Source organism: Choloepus didactylus, chromosome 4, assembly GCF_015220235.1.
Source record: "Choloepus didactylus isolate mChoDid1 chromosome 4, mChoDid1.pri, whole genome shotgun sequence".
Lineage (NCBI taxonomy): Eukaryota > Metazoa > Chordata > Mammalia > Pilosa > Megalonychidae > Choloepus > Choloepus didactylus.
This window is the reverse complement of record NC_051310.1, coordinates 32,913,460-32,920,647: the sequence shown is the minus strand read 5'-3', so window position 1 is coordinate 32,920,647 and position 7,188 is coordinate 32,913,460.

The following is a 7,188-nucleotide window of genomic DNA, read 5'->3' as shown; positions in this document are numbered from 1 at the left end:
GTTTGCTTGTACAAGCTCACCTGCAAGGTCAGGCCTGGAAGAAGGCCCCAGGTGAGTGCATATTTCAGTTCCGGGTGGCTGTATTTGTGTATCTGTGTGGTGGCGCACAGTGTGCCAGGTCCTCTGGCTGGGGGTTCGTGGTAAAGCCATCTTTAATGAACACACTGGCTTCCTCATTCTCGGGCACTGGAGCCCACTCCCCACCACATCTGGAGACAGGGCCTTGGATGGTGAGGATGCCACCCTTGACATTCCCCCTCACCTGGAGCCCCAGCCTGCCTGAGCACTCAGGGGGGTTGGAAGTTACCTGCAGCCCCCTCTCAGCTGTGAGGGTCCAGTGGCGGGCCCAGCTGTGCCTCTGGTCTGTAGGTGAGCTCAAGGACCACCCTGGGTGGTGAGTCGGTGGGGGGACAGGGGAGAGGCAGTAGGGACCAGAGTGGGCCTGGGGCTGCTCCTGGAGCCCTCCAGCTGGCCCCTTGCCAGGCTAGACTTAACCCCTTCCTGCCCAGGGCCAGATTCTGCCCCATCCTGGACCTCTTGAGTAGATGTAGGAGGTGGGCAAGCATTACCAGGCAGCTTGCCTTCCTGCAGAGTCTCAGGCCTTCTTAACCCTTTACTTACCAAAGGGAATAGCCTCTAAATCACACCCCTCAGAGAACAGACCCCAGATACACCCCAGCAGACAGGCTGGACCCGGGCTGAGACCATTCCCGGCAGGTGTGGGCACTGCCTGATTGCTAGCCGGCTCCTTCCTACCCTCCACCCACCCCCGCTGCGTGGCCATCCCTGCCTATACGTTCATCACTGTCGCCAGTCTCAGCGCCCGGGCACAGTCGGTGCTGAAGACACGGCCCTTTTCTACCCTTTCTGATGGACCTTTCCCAGCCTCCTCCACCTCTGCCCAACCTTTTGCCAGAGTTTCAGGCTAGTAGGTTTGGGTGGAGGCTGAAAGCCCTAAAAACACCTTCAGAGAAGATCCACAGGCAGAAAGTGAGCGGCTTTCACCCCAACCCCAAACTGGTGTTTCAGGAATAAGCTGGTGGGTGTTTACTTTTCAAAGGAGAAGAAAGGGTAAGTGGACGGACAACCACGTTAACGCCTTGCAGTGGTTGTGAACCTGGACTTGATAGATTCATATTCCAGATCTTGTCCTGGGTCAAGTCGCTGAACCTCTTTATGCCTCAGTTTCTTTATCTGTTAATATGGGGAAATAATAAATCGCACCTCATAGGGTTGTTGTGAGAAGTAAACGAGCACCGGACACCTAATAAGGTTTGTAGGTGTGAGTGGTTATTATAACGTGGGGTATTTCCAGGACAAAAGACCTGTTTAGAAGTGGAGATGTCCTTTTAGTGCCTCTCAAATCACCTCCAGAGGTGCCTTCCTCATCTCATGAAAGGCCATCCCTCGGCCTGGACAAGACTTTCAGAGACCCAGTGAACCCTGTGTCCGGTCGGGATTAGAGTAAATCGATGGGGGTCTTTGAAACACAAATGAGGATTGTGTTTACACCCAGCCTGTTCAATGGGAAGAATTTTAAGTGCGCTCCCCACCCCTCCTCCCGGGAAGAGGCTGGAAGGCCCTGAGGCTGCAGGGAGGGTGAAGTGGGAGGGGGCACCCTTCCTCAAACCACTGCCTGGAGAGCTTGAGAAACCCGCTTGTCACCAAGTCCAGGCCTCCATAGTACACAGGCGCAAACGGAGGTCCCACCCTCAGAGTCTGCTTCCCCATCTGCAAAGCAGTTGTGGCCTCTGTCCGGCTGGGCTACTGGGCTTGTGTAGGGAGGCAGTGAAGGTGGGGCAGTGACGCCTCGAAAGAAATGTGCTCTCTGGCATAGATGGCATAGATGGGGGAGACCGAGTGAAGGGAACATGAAAATTAATTGTACTATTTTTCGCAACTTTGATGCAGTCTGAGATTTCAAAATAAAAAAATTTTAAGTATATATCTCACAACTGATAAAATACGGTGGATGAACTAGGGAGAGAGAGCGTGAGCTTTTCAGGGAGAGGTTACCTGCATGTGCAAGAGCCCTGAGGCTGCAGGAAGCACAATGCATTTAGGAACACCTCCCCCTTGCCCCCCAAAATCCAGAGGGGCTGGGAGCAGAGAGCAAAGTGGTGGGAAGTATAAATCGAACCGAATCGAGAGGTGGGCAGGGGCCAGGGCACACAGAGCTTGTAAGTCATACGACCCATGGGTTTGGGTCCTTTGCAGACAGCAGGGAGAAGCCATCAAATCACTTAAGCAGCGGATGGTGGGTGGGGAGTGGGAGAAATGTGGTCTTATTTGCATTTATCACCCTGGCCCCTGCCTGACCCTCAATAAATGGTGGTCATTCATACTGCCTGGTCTGGTTGCCTCCCTGCTGTCACCTTCCCTCAGGGGCTTTTTGTTGGCAGGGGACAGCCCCCTACCCACAGGCTGCCAGACTGTTGTCCAGGACACCCAGACACTCCCCACCTTCACCCCCTTCTTCATTCAGACCCACTGTCTGTCCACACAGACCCACCCCCTTCTCCCCTTGCTCATCTTGGCTTCTGGTCAAACCTCTCACTCTTGGGAGTCCCAGAGCCCAGCAGGGCCTGGAGAGGTACAAGTTCAAGGTGGAATGAACGGGCTATGTAATGGGGATTTCCTAGCGCCTTCGCCGTGGCTCGGAGGGCTTCCTTCCTTCCTGATGACTCTCTGCTTTGTGTGAGTGTGACTGCCTGTGCCCTTCTCCTCACGCGCCCTGGGGCCCCACAGTAACAGGCTGGCGAGCACCAGCCCAGCCCAAAGTGTAAAACGATGATCACAGCTAGCGTGAGCGGCCTGCTGGCTCTGTGTCAAGTATTCCGCGGGTGTTACTGCCCGTCCAACCCTTTCCATGACCCTATGAGCGGACACGCTGTTACCCCATATTACAGGAGAGCAAACAGAGGCTCAAAAGGTTTACCAATATATCCAAGTTCACGGCTGACCCAAGGATTCAACCCCACCCTCTGACCCCCAAATCCCCAGCTTCTGCCCACAGTGCCACCCTGCTTCTCTCTGGTGGCCCCTGCACTCCCATCTCTCAGCCTGGTCATCAGTGTTTTGGGACATCCAGGCCATGTGGACAGATGTGCTGGACATGATTGTGGCCCTGCTGTTCCAGGAAGGGGTTAAATGGGATGCCCTCCAACAAGCTCTTGAATTTGGTGGAGGCCCTTGGTTGCCATGGCAACAGCAAGGTTTTTGGAGAGAGGGAGGCCAGCACAGCAGGATCTTCTGAATCACAGGATATATGGCCCATATGTTCATTCTAAAGTAAAACCCTCCTAGTGGCCTCTGGGACTGCACCGGTCCCCAGGGGCTGTGGTGCAGGGCAGGGGTGAGGGCAGGGGTTCCCCGAGTGGACAGAGACCCTGAGGTGCTGGCACTGCTGTGGCCCCTCACCCCGTCACACTCACCGGCACTGCCCAGGGGGCATTTCCACCAGGAAGAACCAGAGCTCCTGGGCCCTCCAGCTCCCAGCTCCCCAGACAAAGCAGAAACCAGGAGGTTATTCATTCATTCATTCATTGCATGTCAGCAACACACCAGGCACTGTGCCAGGTGCTGTGACCCAGGCTTATAGGTGGGAGCCAGACAGGCTCTGCGCACACAGAGCTTCCATTCCAGTGGCTGGAAGTCCCCACCAGTATTGTAGGCCTCTCCCAGGGCCCTCACCTTTCACGTCATCCATAGAAGGTGCCAGGTGCTTCTGAATGTTAATAATAGAACTTACGAGTGAGGAGCCACAGGTTCTGAACCCCACGAACTCACCATGGTGCAAAATCGCCAAACTGACCCAGTCAGAGAGATTGGCTCTTCCTGTCACTAGCTGTGACCTCGGCTTCAGTTTGACCACCTGGGGTGATCCCTCGACACTTACAGGAGGTGGTGTACCTGAGCTGTGGGCAGCACCAAGGTGAGCACGTGCCCGGTCCTTTCCACTATCTGAGCTACCCCCAGGGCCAAAGAGCCCCAAGTTGCAGGATGATGAGACCCCAGACCTGGCCTCCTGCTTCAGTCCAACTTGTGTGTGGCCTACAATAGGATGTTGGTAGCTATCTGTTGATTTGATTCAAGTTTAATTTTCCAAGCTGGGCCACTCTAGCCAAGGAGAAAGCCCCCTTCTCAATACCCACCCAGGACTCTGCTGTCCCTCCTCCCTGCTCATCTTGTCCGGAGTTAGCCCCTAAGCTGGTGTGCCCTGGCAGCAAGAAGCAAGCCCACCAACCTTGGAGAAAAAGAACTCAGCTCTCCACCCCACCACCAGGCCTGTCTTCATGGATGGCCAACCCTGGAACCACCCCTCAGCCTCAGCACACCGCAGGCCTGGGGTGGGGGTGGGCAGGAGGGCCTGCTGGGTGGGTGGGCGTGGGGGGCTGCCTGCAGAGAAGAGCAACACACAGACCCAACTCACGCGTCAGAAACCAGAAAAGGAGGAGGAAAAAGTTAAAGATTTTCATATCTGATATTTCAAAAAATAAAAAAAAATCCCAAAGTATTCATCAGGGGGAACGCCAAAATGTCAAAGGACTCCCTCGCACTTATTTTGTGTTTTTAATTGGGACTATTCATGTGGGTGGAGATGCCCTAATCTTTCCAGACTTATTGGCTCTACTTAAGTTCTGGGAAGTGGAAGTGGGGTGCAGTCTATGGGGTCCCCTCAAGTCAGTGCTCCAGGATCCCACTCTCCATAGAGGGTGGAAAGGGAAGTTTTTTTCTCTTGCTTCAGTGGACACAAGGAGGCAAGATTAAGCTTGGTTGGAGGAGCTGCTAGAGTTACCCAGGATTTTCTTCTCTCTCCAGTCTTTATTTTCCTTCTCTTTGGTTGGGTGTCTGGGTACATACCTTATGCCAGAATAGAGTTTACAGAGCAGATCAAAGCTATCATTTGTTTGAGAAATTCTTTCCAGAAGGTCAGTGGGCTAGAAGGAAGTTGGGGTGGGGGGAAGCAGGGTTGGCAGAAGAACCACAGAGATCAGGAAGCTTCCACCCGGCCCCTCAGCTGAAAAAGGCTGGAAAATCTGTTAACAAAGGGGATCCCTAAATGTCCTTCATTGGTTTCTTTCATTCAGCCAGCACCCACCAATATTTATCAAGTTCCTTTTATGCTCCTGGCACTCTTCTAGGCCCTGAGGTTGCCCCGATGGAGCTTATGGTCAACTGGACAACAAATGAGAAAACAATGACTGTGGCAACCGCAGGGGAGCACTGCTTAGATCTCCAGCGAGAAAGGGCTCTTTGCCCAGCTGCCAGGACCGGTAGGCATGCCGGACGCCTTCGGCCTTTGAGTTGATGGCCCCAGCCCATGACTGGGCCAGACTGTGGTACAGGGCTGAGGCATTTTCACCCAACTCAGGAGGCCTCTCTAGGGCAATCTTTGCTCTGGAGCACCCCACTGAGCTGGCGGAGATCTTGTCAGGTCTGCATCATGGTCTGATGGCTCCGGCTTTGGACCCAACTCCCCAGTTGCTGGGGAGGAAATCAGTCAGAGTGATGGGATGGACAGGGACGAGGGGAGTCAATATAAACTGAGAGGTCAGAGAAGTCCTCACCGATGATGTCAGAATGTTGGGCCGAAACCAAGACAGCGCTTAGCTGCAAAGCCTTCCAGGAGAGGGAGAAGCAGTTGCCATGACACAGTTGAAATACAAGGCTGAGACAGGGTGCCTGGGGGGCAGGAGGAAATGACATCACAAGGTTGAGGGGGCATCCTGTAGGCCTTGGTCAGGAGCTTGGATTGATTCCAAATGCAGTGGGAGTGTTTTTTTTTCAGCCCAGGAGTGACATGATCTGATTTGCATTTTTAAAGGCTCACTCTGGTTGCTGGGTGGAGAATGGATTACACAAGAGCAAGAGGGGAAGCAGGTAGACAGTGAGTCTTTTATTGCTTTGGTTAACATAAATATCCCAGTTCAACAACTTCTCTCCTGCAAAAGCAATCAGGTGGACACAGTTTCACAGAGTCACGTGCCCACTCACTGCAAACAGACATGCATGCCTCAGGGTCCCCCACACTCTAAACACCTAGAGACTCTCAGGCACACATGTGCACATACAGGCATCCATGTTTCCCCACATTCATACTCGTACACCCAGAGGCTCACACAGCCTCATGCACAGGCATCCCCATACATGACACCATTGCTGTGCCTCCTTACATGTACACAGAGATACTTTCACGCCCATGTGCATGCACACATGTAACTGAACACAGGGACACTCTTCCTACACAGACACGCCGTTTCCTATTTTCCAAAGGGAAACAGGTCTGCAGAGGAGGGTGGCTGGGGAAAGGGGTTATGAGAAGAGGAGGTAATTGCAAATCGACTTAGTCATTGGAAAAAGAAAAATGCCTGAATGCCGGCTTTACTCTAAATTGCACCTGATGGTCGGGCCAGCCAGTTATTAGCGAGACTGCATTAAAGCCATCATTCAGCAGGTCAGGGGTGGCCTGCTCTGCAGTCCCTCCTCGCTCAGCCACCGCCACCCACCTGCCCACCCGCCTGTCTCTAGTAGTCCAAGCCCTGCGCCGCCAGCATTAATCAGTTCTGGCTTCAGCTCAGAATGACTCACAGGGCAGGAGGGGTGGGGGTGGAGCGTCTGCCCCTCGAGCCTTAGGAAATCCTGCAGCTCAGGGGAGGGGAGGGATGAGGAAGGTTTCCTTTCGGGACAGGCTGGGGGTGAATGGGGGTACTTCGGGAAAATCCGGACCCCTCCCAACCGGCGACCGGGGCTCCCTCCATCCCTCCTCCAGCCAGCTCCTCTCCAGCACCTCCTCCCTTCCAGCGCTGAGACCCAGCCGCCAGGACCTGCCAGCAACCAGTTGCTCTTCAAGCACACATCTTCAGCTCTGCATCTGCTGCTCCCAGAGCTGCCCTTCCAGACTCTGCTTGGGAGCCACTTCCTCAGGAAAGTGTGCCCTGATTGTTCCACCATCCCACCCCCGTTAGAGGTTCCTTCCATGTGCTCACCTCCATCATGTACGTCCCACAGTGCCCAGAACCTGCTGGGCTCTACTCTGTTTCTCCTTCAGAGCAGAGAGTAGGATTGCTTTGTGCGCTACTGCCTGGCACACAGCAAGTGCTCAGTAAATACTTTTTGAATAAATGATTAAATGAGCGCTGCTCCCGAGGGAAACCCTCCTAGAAAGGAGCTCATTTCTGGAATGGA